Source organism: Schistocerca gregaria, chromosome 5, assembly GCF_023897955.1.
Source record: "Schistocerca gregaria isolate iqSchGreg1 chromosome 5, iqSchGreg1.2, whole genome shotgun sequence".
Lineage (NCBI taxonomy): Eukaryota > Metazoa > Arthropoda > Insecta > Orthoptera > Acrididae > Schistocerca > Schistocerca gregaria.
This window is the reverse complement of record NC_064924.1, coordinates 444,327,005-444,341,873: the sequence shown is the minus strand read 5'-3', so window position 1 is coordinate 444,341,873 and position 14,869 is coordinate 444,327,005.

Below are 14,869 nucleotides of genomic sequence, written 5' to 3'. Positions count from 1 at the left end.
AACAATAAGAAGGGGTTAATAACAGTCACTGCACACTTAATTTTCTTTTCAACTACTTGGTAATTTTTTACAGAATTAGCTTTTGTGGTGCACCATTTTAATTACATAGACATTAATATGTGAATAGACATTGTCTTTATCTGCATTGTTGTCTTTAGGGTAATATTTTTTCTGCTTGAGCTTTGTCATGTTTAGGTATAAGTTATAGCATTTGCTGCTGCTGTTTGCCATGCATAGTGCTACTGAATGTCACTTTGTATTAGTAGGTTAAGCCAATTTTATTACTGATTTATTTTTCTTGTTTGCTGCGCATTGCCTTATATTAGTTGTAATATTGCTGCCTTTTTTGCCAATTTCCATTTTTTTTATCATTGCTGTTTGTGTTAATTTGTTTTGTGCTGCTGCATTGCGTCACCCCTTAGTTTAGAATCTGAGTTCAGTAGGTTTAAGTTAGCTTAAGAGGGGGTAGACTATATAAGAAACTAACTATGATGAATTGAAAGAAAAGCATTGAGAAGCTATAAGAAAATGGTTTGGCCAAAAAAAAGTAGTGTACAGTGGATAAAAACTATTTTTGAAATAGGCTGTGAACAAAATACAGAAAGCATGCTTGGATAGGATATTTTTGGTGGAAACAAATGTTGAGATATGACGAAAGATCTACAGAATGAAGTTTTGGGTTGGACTGCAGTACCAAATGTTACACTGAAAACAAACCCTGCTCTTTCCTCTTGTGTTATCCCACTATGCGTTTGTGTAACCTTGTGTATTTGTTTTCTTCCTGTCTCTGTGTACTGTTCATAGAATTTTTTCTCTTCTAATACTAAGCTACATTCACTATGATGAGGAATACTGTTATCCTCAAATATAATTTGCATTAATAACATGTTATTTACTTAGTAAAGATGTTTACACATTATTTATTCTGTTTTGTTCTAATGCTCATGTGTGAAGTTCATGTTTCAAAAGTTATTCTGATCTTTTATGTATGTACTTATGTCGTAATTTTGGTAACACTGATGTATTTGCTATTTAGATTCTTTTGTATAGCCTGTACTACTGCAAATGTTATCTGTATTGTTATGCTCTTTAAAGATGTATTTTGTACCTTTGTTATTGTATTCTTATTTTATAAAATTGTAATTGACACCAGTTCATCAAATTAAGTAACTTGTAAATTACATTTCAGTGCACACGTTTCTATTGGTCATAGTATATGGACAATATGTGAGAAGTAGGGACTGTTAGTGTTTGCACATATGTTAATAATTCATCAAGGGACTGGACAACAGCATTGCTGGTTCTAAGGACATTTCAAACAAATTCTTTGTGATTGGACAAGTGGTGGTTTATGGACTTGCTATATTCTCCGCAAGACTCTTCGAGGGTGATTGTGCACCTGCACATTCGCAACAGATGGCTGTTGGCCATCTCTACAAGGACTGAAGTGGGTCTGCACCTTCGATGGCCCACCAATACCATTATTTCTACAGGGACTGCAGTGGGTCTGTACCTCTGGTGGTCCACCAATACCCTAATCTCTACCAGGACTACAGTGGGTCTGCTCTGTGATGACCTACCTACCAATAGTCTTCAACTTCGACTGACTCTGCTGTGGGTTTGCTCTGTTGTGGCCCATTACCTGTCTGCATGTCAAGAGTCAGCACAGTCTTTCCGTTGGAAGGACAACACTACTTCTTCAAGACTGCTTAGAAATCCACTACTTCCAAGAGCAATTTCTTTTATTGCTCAGACTCTGAGAAAAACACTGCAATTTTACTGTGATGAACGATCAGGACTGTCTTTATGGACTGTGAGAAAATTTTAGCTTTTGACCAACATTGTATCAATGAGTGTGTGCATTTGATATCTTTGTTATTGTAATTATGAAAAAAATTTTCAAATCTGTATTGGCCACTGCCCAAAACAATTTGTAAATTTTTTTGTGGGGAGCATGGGGGCTATGTAAGTAGGCTGTTTAGGTTTTATTATTGGTAACGCCGCTTAGCGCTCGGTATGAAAAATCACTGGCTGTGCTGTGCGCAGTCTGTGTTTAGTTTGCATTGTTGTCTGCCATTGTAGTGTCGGGCAGCGGCAGTTGGATGCTAACAGCGCGTAGCGTTGCGCAGTTGGAGGTGAACCGCCAGCAGTGGTGGACGTGGGGAGAGAGATGGCGGAGTTTTGAAATTTGTAAGAATTGGTGTCATGAACTGCTTTATATATTATGACTAGTGAGGTAAATATATTGTTTGTTCTCTATTAAAATCTTTCATTTGCTAACTATGCCTATCAGTAGTTAGTGCCTTCAGTAGTTTGAATCTTTTATTTAGCTGGCAGTAGTGGCGCTCGCTGTATTGCAGTAGCTTGAGTAACGAAGATTTTTGTGAGGTAAGTGATTTGTGAAACGTATAGATTAATGTTAGTCAGGGTCATTCTTTCGTAGGGATTTTTGAAAGTCAGATTGTGTTGCGCTAAAAATATTGTGTGTCAGTTTAAGCACAGTCTTGTATAATTTTTCTAAGGGGACGTTTCAAACTGACGATATTCCTATACGTTTACTTCGTTTGCTCGACAATGCAGTGACATATGTGGTTCAAATGGATCTTATGGAACTTAACATTTAAGGTCATCAGTCCCCTAGCTAGAACTTAAAACTACTTAAACCTAACTAACCTAAGGACGTTTAATTGTATTTTGAAGACCACTGGATTCCGGGCTAGTAGTAGCAGACCTATTGTGGCATGTAGGACGTTATGGTATTGCAGTACATTCCTTACATGTTGGTGACTGACTTCGTCGGACGTATTTTGTAGGTCGATGTTCAACAATTCTGCTATTACGGTTTGGTACACCCTTGAGAAGAAGGTCGTTTCTCTCAGAGATCTTCCTATTCGAAACACTATGCGTTTGGCGAGGCCTGATTATCTCTGGAAGAGTCTCTTTAGATCTTGGGGCTATTATGCTCGCCGTTACTTTTGAATCAGCACATAACAAAATTATTGACATGCATGCAGTTATTACCTTGGTTCCGATGTTTTAGGTGCGGAGACTAAAATTCCTGGGCCATTTTCTGAATATATTTGACCCACTCTTTGTTTCTGTTTCATGAGCTCTTTGAATCCCACTTGATAATTGACCAGAATACTTTGTAAAATTCATACTGCATACCGTCGATGTCCGGACTCCTCTTTCGTGGTAAGTGCTTTACGACGTCTTCCATTTGTTCTGCGGATATGGGCTCTATCAACATAGTGGCGTTTTCGTTGGCGAGGGAAGTCGGGCAGTGCTGTTGCAAACTTGTAGGATCTGATGATGTTTTCCGATCAGTCTCCGGAAACAATCCTTAATATCTTCCTTGTTAGCGGTGTCGTTTCCGTCGGAAGATGGTAATTTCCGATAATGATTATTTTGCTTCGAGTAATTTTTCTTGTAGTTCTAGTATCTTCTTTTCTAATTTCTTCAATTTGCTAGACCGGTCTTCTCCGTTATCCACTATTTCTTGGAGTTATCGAACAATCACATTACAGAAGTATATGTTTCATCCTCTAGTGTCACTGCTCTTATTCGCTACGTTTATGAACAGTTGATGAATTTCAGATTTCACCAGTCTATTCCACCATTCAAGAACGCTACTAAAGAACCGCTACCGATCAACCCATATTCGATACCTTTTGCAGAGTTTTGTTTTTGCCCACTCAACGTTCTGTTGCAGTTTAGTTTCCAGTATCTCTTTTGTAATTCGGTGAGCCAGGGTAAGTCTTTAATTTTACCGACAACTGCATGTTGATCCTAGAAGTTGACGGGGTTTACTTCACAGTCCTATACATATGTTCCTGTTGTAGTATGAAATTAGTCCAGGCTTCAAGCTGACAGTGGAGATACGTACGTGTAGAGGGGTCGCGTGATCATTAGTCGATCTATGACGTCTATCAGGTTTAGTCTTTCAATTATGTTATTTAAGGGGCAGCAGTTAGAGGTCTGCCGATCTTACAACACAATTAAAATCTCCCCCCCCCCTCCCATTACTAGGTCACCCTTCGCGTGTCTCACGAAATACGGGATTTTTCAGTAAAAAAAATTTTTCTACTAGTTCTGTAACTTGTTCCTGATGGGACGCAAAGATTTAACATTGCTATTTCATTTAGTCTGGCTTTGATAATGTCTCCAACCGGCTGCTTTTTTAAGTTCTGTAATTCCAGTCCCATTCTGGTTAAAAATGCAGATAGTGTACTCACGGTATTGCTATTGTGAATTCATCTCTTTCCTGACTACTTTCTGCAGTGAGGCAAAGCTGCGGTACTTGGAAGAATCAGTTTTTCTGCCTGCAATCTTGTCCGCTGTGCGGATTATTTCATACAATAGACAGGAACCATGGGCAAATTTCTCGAAGATGTCCTGCTTCATTGCGTACGCGACATGTGGGAGTTTGCTCAACATACGAGGGTGAGTCAAATGAAAACCTTAAATATTTTTTAAATATTATTTATTGTGCAGAAATGGTACTAAGCTGTATCACTTTTCAAAATAATCACCCCCACTCTCAATGCAAGTCCCCCAGCGCTTACAAAGTGCAAAAATTCCATTAGAAATAAATTCTTTTGGTAGTTTGCGCAGTCACTCATGTACCGCGTGGCGTGCCTCTTCATCAGAACGGAACTTCTTTCCTCCCATTTCGTCTTTGAGTTCTCCAAACATATGGAAGTCACTTGGGGCAAGGTTCTGGGTTGCTCGCTCACTTCGTTTCCGGTTGATGGAAGTGAACCCAGTTTCGTCCCCAGTAACGATTCTTGCAAGGAAGCCATCACCTCCTCGTTCAAAGCGCCGAAGAAGTTTTGCACAAGCATCAACACGTCGTTCTCCCATTTCAAGAGTCAGCTGCCCTGGCACGTATCTTGCAGACACTTTGTGAAACTGGAGCACATCATGCACAATGGTGTGCTGACCCACGACTAATCTGTAAACATATTGCAATGTCATTCAGTGTCACTCGACGGTTTTCCTTCACTATTGCTTCAACTGCTGCATTGTTCTGTGGAGTCACAACTCGTTGTGCCTGACGTGGACGAGGAGCATCTTCCACTGAAGTCACACCATTTGCGAACTTCCTGCTCCATTCGTAGACTTGCTGCTGTGACAAACATGCCTCACCGTCCTGAACCTTCATTCGTCGATGAATTTCAGTAGGTTTCACACTTTCACTAAGCAAAAACCGAATAACATTACGCTGTTCTTCACTGGTGTAAGTCGCAATTTGGGCGGCCATCTTTATACTGATACTGCGAAGGTATGTGTGCGTCTGCACTATGTTACCATCTACAGGCCATTCTGCACCTTGTTCGTAGCACGCTTACCAACTTTAAGAATAAGGCGTGAATTTTCGATTTGTTATTACAAATTTAAGGTTTTCATTTGACTCGCCCTCTTATATTATGTGTGCCTTGCAACCGCCTACAAGAATGTGGGATGGGGTATCGGACGTAAAAAATGTTCATACAGATCTAATCCCGTTGTAGCACTGAATCTTTTATCTAGCAGATCACTTTAAGAATTCGATGGTTTATGCTTGCCCGTAATCAGAAAGGGCCTGTATTAAGTCGTCTAGCTCTGGGTGAAGATTTAGTACCCTGACAGTTTTCAGTTCGCTGTTGGCGTTACTTATATCAACGGTACTGACAGAATCATCACAATGACGGAGTTCCTACATAATATAACTATAGAATTTAGCAAGAACACAGTATTTCTCATTATCCATTTGAATGAACTCTTGCGTTGTCAACAGAACTAGCGAAATTATCGTGTAACCAGTGAAGAACTTCCAAAGCCATAGGTCATATGTCTTGTGTTCTTGTCAAAGACGAACCTCAAAGTATCTTTCCTGATTGAATCAATGGGCATTTTTTACGGGTACGAAGCGGAAACTCTGCTTTACTAACAATACACGTGAAGCGGAACCTCCGCTTAGTACCTCTTCTTATGAGTTTGGTGGCTACACAAGGAATTCAAAACACGCCTTCCCGTAACACATGTTTATGTAACTAGTCAGTTACAACACGGGTCGCTTCCCGGTACGTCCACAGAGGTTGAGCACTAGGCCGCGATTGTAACCAGTCCTCTCCACATATCTTTTTTTTAAAGGTGTACAGCATCATGTGATATACCGAATTTCTTTTTCGTCGATTACTCACAAATGAGGCTCCACCAGGGTAAATGGTTGCGGGGTGTGATGCCTGGGACCTTAACCTAACTGATTTTCAGATAGTCGATTCCACCACTGGAGACATCTTCTGTTAGTGAGTGGCCGCTAGTATCTTCACTAATTCATAGCAATCATGACTGCTAATCTGGTACGTGTATTGTATTTGTTAATGTAGGTAAACGACTTCGCTATGAATGTGTGCTGATCAGTACCACTAGGCGACGGTGTCTGTATGAACTGGTATGTACTGATTATGAGCACGTTGGATATTGCCAACCGTGAAGTGCGTTGCTGCCCTTACATTTCTTATTTATTGACGCTAGAGTTTTACTGTCCTGTATTCTTCGATCAGTGACTGCTTTTCTTGTGAGGTATTCAAATGATCGCTCAGCTGAGAGTGTTCCTGCAGCTGCCAAAACTTTAGTCGCATTATTTAATAGGACAGTAACTTGTGTTAACCAGTTTGATGTAGAAAACAGCCAAAGATGCGAAATTCGGTACTTATCATTTGACTGATCACTGGTTTCTGGTATCGGTACGCATTCTCAAATCATCCAAACAGAAAAAATGATGCAGTAAACATCAGAGCTGTATGTTTGTCCTGTCAATGGTCACAGGAAAACTTGATTTCGACACAAATATGTACAACATTAACATAGTTTGCGTGCTGTAACGGAATACACCATTTTTTTCTTTTTCGATGATTTGAGAATGGGTTCTGATACCTGAAACCGGTCATCAGCCAAATAAAAAGAACTGAATTTCGCAACTTTGTCCGTTTTCCCCATCAAACGTTAATTTCGGTTACGACTCCGGCACTCACAAAACGACGAAACGAGTTGCGCAGCCTAATGTCAGTATGTAAACAAGCCTTTATTCTGCACGCACCAACAGTGAAATCACATTATAGTGAATGAAACAGCGAGCGATTCTTCTTCCAGAGCTTGCTCACAAGTGCTTACGTTCCGCCTCCACGTTACCGTTATCGTCCCACACTATACGTCGACAATGTTGTATGTTGCGATTTTTTTTCTGTCGCAGTTATATATACTAATGCGCAATTCTCCCGCAAAATCAGATAATAAGAATTTCTGTAATCTAAATGGCATCGCGAGGAAACAAGATACAAAAATGTGGCTGAAAATATTGTAACACCACAAAATGTTTAAAGACTCATGTTAAAACAACTGACAAGCTATAAATAATGACAGAGGCAATAATGTAACGCTACATTTTTTGACGCTAAGAATCAATAAAAGTTATATACAACATTATGTATTTTATTCGTTGATTTGGGTTATGTTACCTAACGGTTTTCTTCTGGACACACACACACACACACACACACACACACACACACACACACACACACACACATATATATATATATATATATATATATATATATATATGTGTGTGTGTGTGTGTGTGTGTGTGTGTCTGTATGAACTGGTATGTACTGATTATGAGCACGTTAGATATTGCCAACCGTGAAGTGCGTTGCTGCCCTTACATTTCTTATTTATTGAAATATATATATATATATATATATATATATATATATATATATATATTCAAGTCTTTGACTTTGGTAACATCTCTGAATTTATGAATCCAGCCACAGTATACACTGCGTCGAAGCAACACATTGACTAACATATCGCTGGTAATGCCTATATTAAACGAAGCGATATGTTGCAAAATTATTTGTTTAGGACCAGATTGCAGCTTAAAAAGTGGGGGCATAACCTTCAAAAGATTATTTCTCACAGCAAGAAAAGGTGTGTAATATTACAGAGATTATATATCAAACAACACTTAAAGATTCTTAATTTCTCAAATGTCATACATTCTTGTAACTAACGATATTTGTTTTATACTTTATTCCGCCAGTGCATAATTATTGATACAGGCACAAGAACGATATATGAGCACTTCATTCGTGTTACTTACTGTACGAAGGACTCAAAAAAGAAAACCATCAAAGTTATTGGAATGAAGAAGTAGTAGCCTATTAGATTAAGGTAAGCATCACTTATGCTTTTTAGTTCCGTTTCACTAGTAAATGCAGTTGTAATGTAATTAGGAGAAATGTTGTCTGCACTTAGCTGTGCACAAACTTGAAGCCTTACAGCTATTATGTCGAGGAATTGTCGAAGACTTACATAGACAAAGTGAATAACATACTGGTGCTAGTAACATTTCGGTAAGTCAAGCTCAGTACGAATACTAATTTCTGCTTACGACCACCTTCCAACTGATGCATAATTGCGTACAATGCAGTCTGCGATTTATGTAACGTTTGATTCTACGTTGTTTTAAGATGAGATTTGACAATTGTAAAGTAACAACCCTCTAGCTCAATTTGTGGCAGGCATACATTAAAATGTAATCGGTTTACTGCCAAATGTCTGCGTCAAACATTAGACTAAAGTTTATATTTCGCTTGTGATAGTATGAAATATTTTACAATATTCTTAAATTCTTTTTACGGAGCGAGGCGAGATGCAACATAAACCATCAGACAAGTTCAGTCCAGCTTCACGAGTAACAGTTGTGACGCTTTGGAATGGAACGTATTTCTTTTATCCTACAATCGTAACTTAAGTTTTGATGTGACTTATCTCTACCATTGAAAAATTGGTAGGATGTTAGCGATTTCACTTTATAATAGTCACACCATTTAGAATTTAAGAATCCTGATGCCCTCTGAACCTCGTTTCCTTTTACTGTTCTACTGTTTCTATTCATGATCTATATCATGTAACATGCAGATTTCCAAAAGAAGTATTCAGAAATTTATCGGATATCGACGAGTTTTCTGATCATTTATTTTGGGGATAGAATATGGTCTCACAAGCTATACCTGTTTATCACCCAGTCTTCCACTTTTTAAAAGTTTATCACGATGCTGTCAAACGAGAGATATGCAAAATAAAATTTCATTCATCCCGCTCTAACCACGGAGTGGACAATACCATAACTCGTACTGTAAATACTAGTGCATTTTTCTTAACGAGCTAATGCGGAGTGCATGCTAGAGTCATGCCATCACTGTAAGATAAAGGCGATTATTATCATTAAGTAACTTTGGTGCTCAATAGGACGGTCCAGTTAGAATGAGACGAAGAAAAGTGGAAGGTGTATTTTTCTGAATTAGTTGTTATCATGAGACACTGTTGCAGCTAACATATATTTAAACAGAAAGAGAAATAAAAGAAATATTGGGTAAATCTGTATAATTTGGTCAATATGAAACAAAGTTTGCTAGATGTTTCAAGAGAACTGTCTTAACATGCAGCTAAGTTTAAGGAATTTTCCGTATGAGTGCAGAGAGTAGCGACTTCCTGAAGCAGATTGTGACTTGATGACTGAAATCAGCGGAATTTTTTTTCCTTTGCGCACGCCATCTTTATGATACAGGAGACTGTAAGATACTGGTCGCTGAGAGGCTAACAAGCTGTCTCTTGATACGTTTGTCGAAACAGTAATTGTCGTACCAGTGGACCTATTTTGCGGTTGCAATAGTTATTCGGAGATGATGAGGCTTGACCAGTATAGAGGAGCATGGAAGAGCTACATCAAATCAGTCTGGACTGAAGACCACAAGAACAACTACGTTTGTATCACATTAATTTTGAATGGTAACGGTTTACGTATATACGTTTGTCTTTCGGTCGTTAGTTGACACTTTTGATCACACACTCTCGCTTTGAAGGACAGTTGTGAAAAATCAAGTAAGTGAGAAATACAGGAAGTAAATAGTTTGAAAACGAAAAGAGAAACAAAACTGATTTATGCACAACTTGCTTGTATGTGGGGAATGACCATCTTTGATTTTCGAGCAAAACAAACTTGTATGTCTTGTTTGAGTCTCGAATACGTTCTAGAATTCTGGTATAAATTTATCACTTAGATCGATAGTTCTGAGGATCACTTCTCACCACCAGCACTCAAAATGTTGCTCACTTATACTGTGTTACTGCCTATGAAATTTCAGTGGGCTAAAATGGTTTTTTAGTAAAATACCAATGTCACGGAGCTTACCGTTGATTTGAGTAAGGCAACATTTTATTGTATTTTTCCTCCAATGTCGGTATTTTTCGTATTGCGTATGTAGTGTAAGCACAGTCATAGTCTCTGATGTGAGCTTACTGCGTACGCTCACTCTCCTCCAAAGAGATCGTCCTCTTTCCGCCGGTGGTTATCTTGAAACGTCCCCTTATAAAAATTATACAAGACTGTGCTTAAACTGACACACAATATTTTCTTAGCGCAACGCAATCTGACTTTCAGTAATCCCTACAAGAGAATGGCCCTGACTAACATTTACCTATATGTTTCACAAATCACTTACCTTACAAAAATCTTCGTTACTCGAACTACTGCAATACAGCGAGTGCCACTACTGCCAGCTAACTAAAAGATTCAAACTACGGAAGTCACTAACTACTGATAGGCACAGTTAGCAAATGAAAGATTTTAATAGAGAACAAACAATGTATTTACCTTAATAGTCATAATATATACATCAGTTCATGACACCAATTCTTACAAATTTCAAAACTCCGCCATCTCTCTCCCCACGTCCACCACTGCTGGCGGGTCACCTCCAACTACGCAACGCTACGCGCTGTTAACATCCAGCTGCCGCTGCCCAACACTACAATGGCAGACAACAATGCAAACCAGCCACAGACTGCACACGGCACAGCCAGTGATTTTCATACAGAGCGCTACGTGGCGGCGGCGTTACCAATAAAAAACCTAAACAGCCTACTTACAATCTTTGAACTGACGACAATGTGGATTAGGAATTAGAGGCAATTGGTTGCGTCGGAATGAGAATGAGTTAAGTGATTTCACGGAGCGCGATCCATATATATGAGGTGTAGAATAAGTCGAAGGTAACTTAGGTAATTATTTAAATCTTTGATAAAAGTTCTGTTATGAAGACTTTAAGGATAAGTATCAAAATTCGGGCTGTCACAGTGTATGCAAAATAGGTTGACTTTCTGTAGATTTAACTGGAATTTCTCACCGACGGGTGCACACATACATTGGCAGTTGTTGAGTCGGTAAGTTGATCCCTGATGGTTGCATTGGGCAGGGCTCGGGCAGCTTCAGTGGCCCACTTCAACCAATAAGAAGTGCGATTTTGTAAACGTCTCTATGGCAACGCCTCAGTGTTGTAACAGTCCGCCCCCGGTAGCTGAGTGGTCAGCGACAGACTGTCAATCCTAAGGGCCCGGGTTCGATTCCCGGCTGGATCGGAGATTTTCTCCGCTCAGGGACTGGTTGTTGTGTTGTCCTACTCATCATTTCATCCCCATCGACGCGCAAGTCGCCCAAGTGGCGTCAAATCGAAAGACTTGCACCAGGCGCACGGTCTACGCGACCGGAGGCCGTCGTCACACAGTGCTGCGAACTTCCAGGGATCAACTTAAGCCGGGTATAGACAGAGATTAGTGAGCATACCTAGGACAGTGACTGTGAAGCTTTGCGGCCACGATTGAGGGGCGTGACAAAGAGGACGCGCGCCATAGTTTCTTATTTGAAAATTTACTTTTATTAATAACATATAATCACAAATAAAAAAACTAGCAATGATCATATTTGTTGTATCACACGTTCATTGTTAACGATGAATGCGATCGACGCGAGCGCATTAGAAATGCGAATTTTGTATTCTAAAATTGTTTTCGGCAGAGGAGGTACGTACACAAGTTCCTTCACATAACTCCATACAAACAAATCATGAGTGTTAGGACCGGAGATCAAAATGGCCAAGAGGAGAAAAGATCGCCATCAAGTGGCTTAGGAATTCGAGGCAACTGGTTGCGTCGGAATGAGTTCAGTGGCTTGGAAGGTACTGATTTGAAAATGTGCGAAGCTAAAGACCGCGGCATCCGACTCGCTACATTTGCCCAAGGATGGAAATTTTGAACTTTCGTTTAGATTCTCTATATTTTGTGTCGTTGTATCGTTGTGCATTATATATAGTGATCACTTCACTAATTTTGAATTGCCCTGTGTACAACTAGAGGTGGTCGGCCAACTGACGAGCAAGTCGGGTGTTTCTGACTCGTGTGTTTCATCCCATTATCTACCATACAAGGCGACTAGCAAGTCGGTGGCCGTCAATACGAAACGGATGAGCCGATTATCTGCACGAAGTAGAGTGGATGCGGCGTTTTCGACCAGTGTTAATACACTCGATACTGTCCTAAAAGACGATGGAAAAAAGTAGGTATCGCTCATTTCATGAAGGGATTAACGTATTGTATTTTCAACATACTTTGAGTGTCACATAGGTCAACATTTTACCTTCATCTGCTATTGGGTTTCTAATAATGAAACGAAGAACAAGTAAGTGAAGATATTTTTTGATTGAGTGCGACTATTTATGTCACACTTAGAGTTTGAAGATGGTAAAATTGTGTCTTAAACTAATTCCTCGGATTCATCAACGTTTTCTGTTGTGAATCACGGCACTTATTTTCGAGTGAAACAACAGATTTACTGTTTCAAATTTGAACGGTTTTAGGTTAGACTTTAGCGTGAATGTTATTGATACCAAATGAAACAACAACGTAACTGTTTCCAGTCGCTGTTTGTTTATTCCTACAACACGTGAACCTTTGAAACGCATTGCGGATACAAATAAACAGTGTAAACTTGTTTTTTTTCGGAGATTACCTTAGCAGTCACTGTTTAGTTATATTCACAATGCCTTTCTAAGGCTTTAACCTCCATCGTCAGGTGGGTTTATACGTGCTGATACGACATGTGTTTATTGTGTTACAACTTTGGGGTGACCTGTGGCACTGTCTAGTAGAGAAACAAAATGCTATTTCAGAACATGGGTCTATGGAGATCTTTGACTAAAAACTAAATGTAACTGTGAATATGAAACAACTAAGAACAGCTACAGTGGCCACAGGCTCCTTTTTCTGTGGCAATATATCAAATGCAAACTTTCACAATTTGTAGGCAAAGATGTGTTTTGAAACTACTGTGTCCAAAGAACATAAAGCAAAAGCAGAAACTTATTTCGAAGTTCAAAGAACATACAGCAAAGAAAAATCATTATTTGGAGTAAGTTTTGAAGCATTGTGGAGATCTTTCTTTGAACAGATCAATAGATATGTAGTAGTAAATATTTCAAATGGTATAGATAGCCTATTCTGCTAAGCTTATTTAGTTTAAACTTTATACTCATTTATATAATCAGGTGACATGTTGAAAACATTAAATGTAATGATTATGTTGCCAACAGTGGCAAAAATTCCACATAATTAACAATTTAGGTTTAGGTTCATAGACAGAGGATGAAAGGAATGAGAGAAGGGGAGCAAGTATTGGTTATGCCAGGGAAGTAGGTTTGTTAAGTTTACTTCTGTCACATGTTGTAACTAAATAAAATGTTGAAGCAGTACCTTAATAACGAATTAAAGATACACAGATAGATATACTATTCATAATATAAACATATATATGCAATATCATGTTGACATGGGTCACAAATTGATGGTTGTATGGGTGAATCTATTGAATTCTGTGAGACAGACAAGTCACATATTCATTCAGCTAGAAAATATCAAAGAAACGTGCCAATATTTGAACTAAAATAATTCATGGCAAATATGATGGGACAAAGATGGTGTGTGTGTGTGTGTGTGTGTGTGTGTGTGTGTGTGTGTGTGTTTACCGGAATTCAAATACAGAGCGTGAAAAATGTGACTCAAGGAGAACAAAGTTTTAGTTATGCCAGAGCTGTGGATTGTTAGCGATGTATCCGCCACATGTTATAACAAGGTAAAGGATGAGGCACTACATCAATTATGCTATAAAATAACATCGATATATTTATATTGTGAACTGATATATACAGTTTTACGCAGACAAGGGGTACAGACTATTGTTGTGTTCATTCATTTGTGAATAAAGCCATTCTATTGTTCATTTGGGAAATAACGTCGGTGTTATAATTAACAATTTATGGTAAATGTGAAGATGAGGAGGTGTGTGTGTGTGTGTGTGTGTGTGTGTGTGTGTGTGTGTGTGTGTGTGTGTGTATTCCCAAGTTAATAATGTAGGCTTCTGTCGAAAACAGAGATGATACTTCTGTCATTTAGGATGGCTTCAGAAGGCTCATTCTGGTGTTTGTATATGTGGAGTGTTTCAAGGACGTTAGGTTGTTGTCTTTAGGTTGGATTTATAGAATGCTGATAATTCGCTGTTAGCATAACGTTTTGTTTCGTGTAGGTGGGTGGCTGTTGCTGAGCGTGGTATTTTTTGTTTTTTAGTACTGCGATATGTTCTTTGAATCTAGTCTCAAATTGCCTATCTATCTGGCCTATGTAGAAATGGTCAGAGTGCAAAGACTCAGTTGTAGAAATTCACAACGTGTAGTGGATTTTCTGTGTTGCTGTAACGAGCTAGCTTCTGCCCAATCTTATTGACGGAGGTGAAACATATGTTTATGCCTTTTCGTTTGAAGAAGTTGGCAGTCTGATATGAAATGCTACCCAGAAATGGGGTTGTGTGGAAGAGCTTTTCACTCTTACTTTCTTGTGTTGTAATTGCTTTGCCATTATTGTTTCAAGCTGTCTACTGTGGAACTGTTATAGCCATTTGCAATGGCTGTTTCTTTTATTATTTCTATTTTTT